Here is a 9,960-nt window from a genome sequence, read left to right as displayed (position 1 = left end):
CTAAAATAGTGTTGTTATTTTACTAAATTAATTATCTTCAAATTTTTTTTGATTGAGAGGTGAAAGACTTATATTACCACTTCTGGAACGCTTCATTCTTTAGCATAAGTCCAAATTTTCCTGTGGTATTGCTTTTCTTATGATGAAGAAGTTGCTTTAATACTTCTTGTAGTGCAGTTCTGCTAGAGACATTGTCCTCCTACCTTTTGTTTTCTTAAGCCTTCATTTTTGAAAGACATTTTCTCTAAATATATGATTCTATAGGACAGATTTCTTTTTCCTTTCAGTGCTTTAAAAATATCTTTTCAATGTATTCTGGACTTTCAGAGATTTTGATTGGAGTCCACAGAACTTTTGTCTTTATTCCTTTATACCTTTTTCCTCTGGCTGCTTTTAATATCTTCTCCATATCACTGCATTTCAACAGTTTGGCAATGATGCCTTTTGCAGTTGTTTTTAAGAGTGTATGCGCATTTAGCCTATTTAGGATTCACTGAGCTCTTGGGTTTATAAGTTTCATCAATTTGAAAATACTTTCAGCCATATTGCTTCAAATAATTTTTTGTTAACCCTAAGGCCCTTCTCTCATCTGGGAATGTGATTAAGCAAATATTAAAGTGCTTGATATTATCACACGGATCACTGAACTCTTCTTGAGTTCTCCCTCTCCCTCCTCTCCTCCTCTTCCGCTTTCTCCTTTATTTTGGCTAGGTTCTATTGCTATGTCTTTTTTTTTTTTTTTTGTACCAGGGATTGAACTCAAGTGCGCTTAACTTCTGAGCCACATTCCCAGCCCTTTTTTATTTTTTATTTTGAGACAGTGTCTCACTAAGTTGCTTAGAGCCTTGCTAAGTTGCTGAGGCTGGCTTTGAACTTGCAATCCTCCCACCTCAATCTCCCAAACCTCTGGGATTACAGGTGTGCTCCACTATTACTATGTCTTTAAATGTTCTAATTTTTTCTTTGAGTGCCTTAATTTGCTACTACCTCTGAGTGTGAATACTATCCATAAAATTTTTGTTTCAGAAGTTGTAATTTTAATCTCTAGATTCCACTTCTTACATCTTTAATCTCTCTTAGCATGTGAAGCATATTCACCATGACAGCTTTGAAGTTGCTGACTCCCAATTCTATCATCTCTGTCATTTTCAACTTTATGTAGACTTTACTCCTGATTATAAATTGTTCTGCTCCTTCGTATGTCCTAGTTCTTTTATTACTTCCAAGGGACTTTCATGATCTTCCTGCCTACTTCTTAAGTGCTAGCACTTTCCAATGTTCTGTTATTGATTACTCCTTTTCTGAGTGGTCTCATCTATTTCTTTAACTTCAATACCATCTATATGATGGTATATTCCAATCCTATATTATGTTGCTTTGATCTCTCTCCTGAGCCTAAGAGTATTTATGTAACTGTCCACTCCACTTCTCCAACCGGATGTTGCAGAATCAACTCAAAATCAACCTACTTAAAAAGAAGTACTCAAATTCTCCCTCAAATCTGTTCCATCTCTTGTATTCCCTAACTCAATGAATGGCATGACTAGCTTGTCATCACACAAACCAGAAATCTGGGAGCCATCCTTGGTATCTTCCTTGTAGTAGCTCCTCAGACTCTGTTTTTCTCATTCTGGATAACCACATCAGTTTTCATGAGGACATCCATACCTCCTCATCACAGTCTTGGGGGAAGCTGACTCCCTTTACCCTAAGAGTAGGCATATGTCTTTATCCTAAAATAATTAACTTCATGCCACCTCTTGTCTACCATTTTTAGCTTATGTATGGATATGTGACTCAATTATTGAGACTTCTGGGAAAGAGTTTTCTCTCTTTTCCAAAGAGATCATTCTTCATATGTCTTAATGGACCCAGATAGCAAAACTTATATCCACAGGATTTGTGACAACTGTCATTTGACCATAAAGCTAATACTAACGGCATGAAAATGAGAAAGAAATGCGTCCTTAATGAAATCACTGAGTTGTTGAATCAATCACCCCTGTAGCCATCCTTTTACCTGGATTTTCTAGATAGATGGGTCAATAAATCTCCCTCAGTTAAGCCAGTTAGAGTTAAGGTTTTTGCTATTTGCAACCAAAAGCATCATAATTTATATTACTTTCCTCATCCTTTCTTTACCCCTAAACATAGGCAATTAGTTCTATTAATTTTATCTTCTAAGTAGCGCCTGATTACTCTCAGTTCTGAATCCTGCTGCCACCAGTACCTTAGTTCATTCTCTTATCTTTTCCAGTATAATACTGTATCATGCCCTATACATGTTACACTCCAGAGAGTAATCTTCCTAAAATTCGTATCTTATCAAAATTTCATCTGCTTACAATCCTGGTGTGGCTTTCTATTGTTTCCAGAAAAAAAGTCCACGTTAGCATATTGTACAAGATTCATCATCATCTAGGCTGTCTCCTTACTTTTTTTCAGCGGCTCCTCTTGCCACTGTCCCCAACTCCATTCTACTACCCGCAATGCTGAACCAAAATGTTCTTTGATTACATGCCTCCCATATTTTCACACTTGTTGCTCTCCCTGCCCTCCAAAGCTCTTCCCCACCTTTTCTGGTTCCCTTTCTACACTAAATACACAGATACACCCATTTCTATTTATTCTCAAATTCAAATGATCTTTTGAAGAATCTCTTGACCTTGCCTGAGTCTAGGGTTTTATGCACTTTTCTACTATAGTAGTGTTTATCTGTTTTGCAAAGTAAGCACTTTGAAAACAAGGAATGTTTCCTTTGCATTTCTGTATCTCTATTTCTGGGGCTCAGTAAACCTGAGCCTGCCACAAGGACATTCAATAAGTGCATTTTGAATGAGCAAACAATTATGTGGTCTGAAGGAATCAGGATTTCTGATACTGAGACTCCTTTCAAAACCTTTGACTTCCCATAAATGTATGTTGATTCCTAAGCATTAATCTTTTTCTTCCAGGGTGTGGGGTTCTGAGTAGACTGAAATGAGAAAAACAATGAACCTGAGACAGGTTACTTCTAGTCTTCTGGAGAGCCAGTCATGTGTCCTGGCTTTCTCCACCCTTTTCACCACCACCTATGCATACCTGGGTGCCCAGAATGGGTGTAGACTTAGCTGACCAGCCCAACAACATACTCATAAGCTTGGTTCAGATTTCTTATTGCCAAATGAAAGTTTGCTAATACATATATACGGTGAACCATTTTCAACTTTACACTTACCTTTTGAACTTACAGGCCCTTAATGAAATGTGTATGTCGTAAGCATCGTAGGCCTTAAAATGAACAGATCTTAATTATTTTATACGATCAAGTAAAATTCAGCGATCTTAATCCTGAACTTTACCCTTTGCTGGTACTAGAATTAGATGTGACTGAGCAAAGAAATTATGGGATTCTGTTAGTGGTGATGTCACTAACAGTTTCACAACCTCATTGGCAAATTACTGGAAGCAACTAGATTTCAGTGTTTTAGGTAAAGAAATTTGAATTTAAGACAGGATTTACTTGAAGGAAGCAAGGGAAATGGGGTATTTGTAATTCAGGATATGTGGAAGAAAAGCAGCAGAGAAGGCTGAAATATCCGGAGAACGTTAGATTGCACGGGGCACTTGTGTGTGGTGAGGCTAGCTGTTGCGGGTGGAGCGAAGTAGGTAGGACCCGCTATGGGACGGTTCCTCAACAACACTAAGACACAGGACCGGCCTTGTTTAGTCAACAATCCTTTGCATACGCTCGCTTATAGAGTCGGTGACCATGGTAACGGTGTGGGGGCGGGACGCGAACATTTTCGAGCATGCGCAGCTCAGAACCAGGACCCTGGGTCCTCCACAACAATGTCGGAGAACTACAATTCCCAGGAGTCCTCTCGGTGTCGCGGCACCGCCTCCCGCTGTGGCCCTACCCCCGTCCCCTCCCTCAGGCTCAGCCCTCCTGTTAGACCCCTCCCCTCCCTCTGAGTGTGTGTCAGTGACCCAGAGGCAGTGTGAGGCGGAGGAACCGTCGGGGGGCGCCGCCGCCGCTGCCGCGAGCAGCAGCAGCAACAGCAACAACAGCAGCAGCAACAGCAACAACAGCAGCAGCAACAGCAGCAGCCGTGCGGCGCGACCGGATTTGTCTGTAGCCCTCCGGGAGCGCTCCACAAAGCGGGCCCGCGCCTCTCGTTCGCTCCGCGGCTCCTCAGCTCTCGGCTCCGCCGTCAACTTCGCCTCGTGGGGCTTGGCCGACTGGCGAGGCAGGCGGCGGCGGATCGCCAGGCTGTCTGCTCGCGCCCCCAGCGCACGCACTCTTCACCCCCACGTTCTGGGTCTCGGGGGCCGCACTGGCATTCCGGCCACCAGCAGTTGTCCGGTGAGTACGGCTGCAGCACAGCGCGGGAGGGGTCGCGGCAGGGGTAACCAAAGGTGCGGGGAAGGCGGGCTCTCAACTTCCTCGGCGGCTGTCCCTGCGGCGAGCCGGCCGGTTCTCCCCGCTCGCCTGCGCGCCCTCGTGCCGCGCCCGGAGGCGGTGGGGAGCGGAGTTTGCGGCGCCTGCATCCCGCGCCCTCGCAGGAGGAAGCGCCTTTGTCAGGAGCCGGCCCGACGCGCCCTCCCCCACTGCCGGGGAGCGGGCGCGCGGCGTCCGACTCCCGGTCCCGCGCCTTGCGGGCCGCGCTCTCCTGCTGCGGGAGGGGAACCCTGCGGGTGGCGGGAGGCAAAGGGAAATGAAAGAGAAACAAAGGGGGCAGTGGGCTTTTGCTTTGTTTGCGCGAATCTGATAACTTCTTTCTCCTCCCTTACATAACACAGACTTCCAAGTTAGTCATTCTTTTTATTGTTAGGATGATTGTCATCATCTCTGCGTGTCTCTCACATTTCCTTTCATCTTTGGATCTCAGAGCATTTTTAAAAACACTAATTAATTTCAGCTCAGGGGCCTTTGCCAAGCAAGTTAATACACCCGTTTCCGTCCAGTGGGTAAACTGAGGTCGGAAAGCTCCCTAATTGATGGATGGATACGCTTGATCTACCGCGCCTGGTGTCTGAGGATCTGAAAGCGTTTATGAGTAATAACTCGTTCTCCAATGCCCCGTGGAAAAGTTTAAGATGCTCATTTTAGGTACAGGTTAACTGAAGTCTGAAAGAAGTCTGGGTAATTGTTAGGTAGTTCAAACAATAATTCTTCGTGCATAGTGTTTGAATCTTAAAACCTCAAAGGACTTCCTGAAAAATGTTCTGAGTGGAGAAAATACTGTAAATCATAAATTCACCATCTACTTTTATTTTTATAGGTGCAAGTCTCTCATGAGATGAGAGGAATGATAGGGTTTTTGTTTTGTTTTGTGTTAATGTCACTCAAGATTTTAGCCACTACACACAAGGAAATGTGTCTTGATTTGGTCGCCAACAATTGTCCCATCCTTTAATCATCAAATAGTGTATCCACAAATATTATGGAGCACCTTATCCATAAGGTGCTGGTTGCACTAAGAACTGAAGCTATTAAGTGCTTTAGAATGATTATCTGTTTGTATTGGTTCAAAAACTATTTACTTTTTCTTACTCTGCAAAATGTTATTTTGTTTTCATAGCAAGTGATCTTTTGTTTCAGAGATGGCTTTGGGTTTTTTTTTTTTTTTTTTTTTTTTGACATTGAATATATATTACTCTTACAATTGAGGAGAAATGAGTTTATTATTCATTTTCCATACTAGTGTGAATTTAAATTTTTGAATTGTGGAGGTTAAGTTCGTGCAATTTTTCTCTTTTGGTTTTTGATACAGTTTCTTTATACCTAACAGGGAACTGTTTCCTCAAAGTAATCAGATTTACATCCAAGACCCAAGTTCTCCAAGTTGGGGCACCTTAGCAACTCAGGGAGACCCTGGCTCAAAATTTAAAAATTAAAAAGAGATGGGAATATAGCTCAGTGTAAAGACCCCTTTGGGTTTAAGGAAAACATTGTCCTTATTAAATAAATATAGCATATAAATTCTTTGCTTTTTGTTCATATCAACAACTTTTGGAGTAAAATACTTGACTCTGAGGGCAATTTTTTTTATTTCTGTAGTTTTATGTATTGGATACCAAACTGGAAGGTACCAAAAATTTAAATCAAGCATTGTTTCTACAACTCTTCCTGAGATGAACAGTGATCAGAACTGTAGTAATAGTGAATATGTTCGCTTATCCTAGATTCTCTTGAATTTGATTATGTACGATATAGGTACCCCTCAGAATTTACATTCTGTTGTTTACATCAGAAAATGAAAGTTAGACATTTGTTATTTTCCCCTCAAGTCTCTAACCTTTCCCTTTTTCTGTAGTTTATTAAAAGAGTCTTGAGTTTAAAACAATTGGAAATTAGAACAGTTAAATGCAAAAAGTTGCATGTAGTGAAATGGTTATCGTACCTCATCTAATAAAGTTAAAACCCTTAAGAAACTGTCACCTAGATTTTTATTAGCCTGGTAGTAATGTATTATTTGAAAAAAAAATAAACTGGAAATCCGCCTTAGTGGCAGATCTGCCCTCCTTAAAAAAACCTGGCATTTAATAACCTTAGAGTTGTGTTAAGTATTTCCTATGGTATTTACCAGATTTAACAGTGGCATTTGTACTTTAAGGAAGCTTGTAGCACAGAGTTTTTACTTAGTCCCTAGAGTTCCAAAGGCAGAAGTCATTGTGGACTTGGTGAAGTCTGGTTTTGCAGGTGTCCTTATTTCTTTTGAGTTCCCTTAAAACAAATGACTGAAAAGTACTCAATGGGAAACTGAGTTTAATACTGCTGAGTGCCACTTGGGCAAGTTTTGAGGGGAAGATTAAGGATGTTTCCATTTGACTTAGTTTCAGCTTCCTTTCAGGTTGTCAGAACATCAGTTGTATTTTAAAAATTCTCATTTCCAAATATACTTTATTGTGGTTGTCCAGTAGCTCCAGGGATAAAGATTGTAGTAATTCTCTTTGTGAACAACAGAAGCTTGTATTAGCAGATAACAATTTTAAGGCAAAAGTTAGAGTTGAAAACTGTCTTTTCTACATATAATGACCAATATATGATAGCACTGAGGTGGTTTTAGGAGTTTCTTTGGAAAAATTGTGTTATTCCAATTTTATCTTTTAGCTGAGGAAAATAAAGAAGATTTAAGAGCCAATGGAGGGGCTGGGATTGTAGCTTAAAGCACTTGCTTAGCATATTTGAGGCCCTGCGTTCAATTCCCAGCACCAAAAAAAAAGAAAAGAAAAGAAAGAAAGAAAATGATAAGACAAATTTAAAGGGTACAATATTAAAGATTCCCAGCAGCACATATAAATAAGAGACAAAATTCTAGTTGAGGAAGTCTATAAACAGTGCATTTCAATTTGTTCCATTTATAGATTGGTAGCACCTTTCCCAGATTCCTTCTAAATATATTACACAGAAATAAATAGTATTCTTTCTTTCAAGGGATTTGGGTTATTGGAGATTTTATTGTTTGTGGTAGTGGGTGGTTTATTGTTTTTCTTCTTTGTTAAAGTTGACCTCTGTTAGAGAAAAACTTTCCTGGGACTGACAGGCGGAAACTTCAAAGTAAGAAATATTGATCACTGAAAGATCTGGATATGATTCCAGGTTTTGCCACTAGTTTTTTTCATGTTATCTTGAATGATCACTTCTCCATTTTTTTCTTTCAAAAGTTGAAAATAGTTGCCCAACATATTAGAAGGTTCTAAATGATTTTTTGTTGCTGCTGAATGAATTTGAAAGTGCTAAAGAGAAAACAAGATTGCTGGAGTGAATGCCAGGGAATTTCTGATTTTTTTCTTTTTTAGTAGAAATAGGTAATTGAAACATAAACATCTGTTTATTCTCGCCAATAAATTTGGAGAGAAAGGGTTTCATCAGATGATTTAAGAGAAATTAATTGTAAATGATTCTGAGAAGATTTATTTTTTCAGAATGTTGTACAAAATGTTTTATATTTTCTTGCTGACAGTAAACTCCAGAGAAATGGATTCTACATAGTACTATAGTTTCACCCCTGTAGTACTTTTATACCTCAAAATACCATTTAGAGAAAAATAGATTGTGTTGCTTATGCATATAAATGGGAAAATCCTCACATCTGTCATCATCCCTTAGTTAATCTTGACCATTCATGTAGTTTAAAAAAATTAATTCAATACACATGTAATTTACTTCTCAAAGCATTTGTTGCTGATTTTTATTTTGTAATGAATCTCTTGGGATGTTGCTAATTCTAAAAATATGTAGTATCCCCAGTTTCCCATCATCATCTGTAGTTTCTTTTTCTATTATTTTTTGGCTGCAGTTTATTTTTTTCCCCAAACTGTCTAAAATAAGCTATGAAATGTTTAAACATACTTAACAAGAAATACATTCAGCAATTTATCATGCTAAATTTTCAGCCTAGAAGGTGCATTCAAATCTGTTTGGGGTAGCAGTACACTTCTGAAGATGTCTAAAGCAGGGATAACAAATAGGTACCATCTTGGGTACCAAATCCACTTGCTAATGGTCACTGCCTAGAGTGCTGTGTTTAGAAAACTGGGGTTCCTAATTCAGATATAGCAATAACGAGGGCTGTGCTTAGCAATTTTTGCTATTGGATAGGCAATGGACTTCTAGAATGAGTGCCAAATATTCATTATTTATTTGATGCTCTTACATGTCAGGGACTGGTGTAGGTACTGATGTCACACAGACTAAAATCTGTCCTTCCTGGTGTTTACATTCTAATAACAAAACTCAGACAATAAAATAAATCAGTAAAATATTTCATGTTTCAAGAAAAGTGACCTGGTTTCTTCAGAAAATAAATAGCAAGAAACAAGAGAGGGGGGAAACTATAAGACTTCTAAGAGACTTAAGAGGCATATCCACCAAATGCAATAAAAGGACCTAAGTTAGATCTTGCTCTGAATAAACTAACTTTAAAAATACATTTATGAAAAATTGGGGAAACTTGAACACTGGATATTTAATTTGAAGGAATTATTGACTTTTAAGGTACCATGGGAGCTATATACTTCTTTAGTAATACTAACATTACTCAAAATATGTTTAATCCTTTTTTCTTAAGTCCTTGCCTTATGGAAATATATGAATTCAAATGTCTAGATTTTTTTTGTTTTAAAATAATTTAGAAGTGAGAATATGGTTGAAACAAGATTGACTATATATTTTGTTGATGGAAGATGCCATATAGATACATATTCTTTCCACTTCTGTGTGTTGGAAAATTTCCATCAGGTTTTATGCACACATGACACACAAAGCAGGGAAGAAGAGGGAATATGTGGGACACAAGTAAGGGATAGGAGGAGGATGTAGTTTTAAGGGCAAGGTCTTTTCAGAAAAGACCTCATTGAGAAGATGATATATATTTGAGTAAAGTGAAGGAGGTAAGAATGAGACTTGTAGGTAGTCTTTGTGCAAGACATTCCAGACAGAATGAATAGCAAATACAGTGGTTCTGGGCACAGGTTGGGAGGTGTTAGACTATAAGAAACTGAAAGATTAGGATGGAACAGATTGAAACAGAGTTATCAGATAATAAAGTCACAATGGTAAGGAGAAGGTAGTAAAGAGTAGATTGAATAGGACTAGTCCATCTTTGTTTTAATGTAGAAACACTAACCTAAAATAAGTCTTCTATTTTAGAGTAGTCACCATGGAAGCTATACACTTCTTTAGTAATACTAACATTACTCAAAATATTTTTAGTCCTTTTTTTTTTTTTTTGCTTGCCTTTTAAGCCAGTCTAAGCCACACATGAAAATAGCTTTTTACTTTGTATTTACTCCTTGTTTTTAAGGAAAAAGGGGTTATGAGCCACATGATACTTCATCTTATTTATCAGATATGACTCAAAAGATTTTGACAGAATATAGGAAATAACTTGAGGGTATTTATAATAATTGGATCCACTCTGAGAAGGCAACTCTGTTTCTAAAAATCAGATCCACCCATAGACTAAACAGGAA

At 38.7% G+C, this 9,960-nt stretch overlaps 1 protein-coding gene across 1 annotated transcript in view; it reads left to right on the top strand.

The window, feature by feature from the left end:
• Positions 1-3,977: 3,977 nt before the first annotated feature.
• The window catches only part of Peli1 (pellino E3 ubiquitin protein ligase 1), a 56,093-nt gene continuing 50,110 nt past the window's right edge, over positions 3,978-9,960 (top strand). The window contains exon 1 of the mRNA XM_027934488.2: positions 3,978-4,345. The gene's annotated coding sequence lies outside the window, so the exon portion shown is untranslated. The remainder of the gene's footprint in view (positions 4,346-9,960) is intronic.

The sequence above is a fragment of the Marmota flaviventris genome, chromosome 14 (genome assembly GCF_047511675.1).
Source record: "Marmota flaviventris isolate mMarFla1 chromosome 14, mMarFla1.hap1, whole genome shotgun sequence".
NCBI lineage: Eukaryota > Metazoa > Chordata > Mammalia > Rodentia > Sciuridae > Marmota > Marmota flaviventris.
The sequence above is the reverse complement of the archived record's forward strand: the minus strand, read 5'-3'. Positions and strand labels throughout refer to the sequence as shown.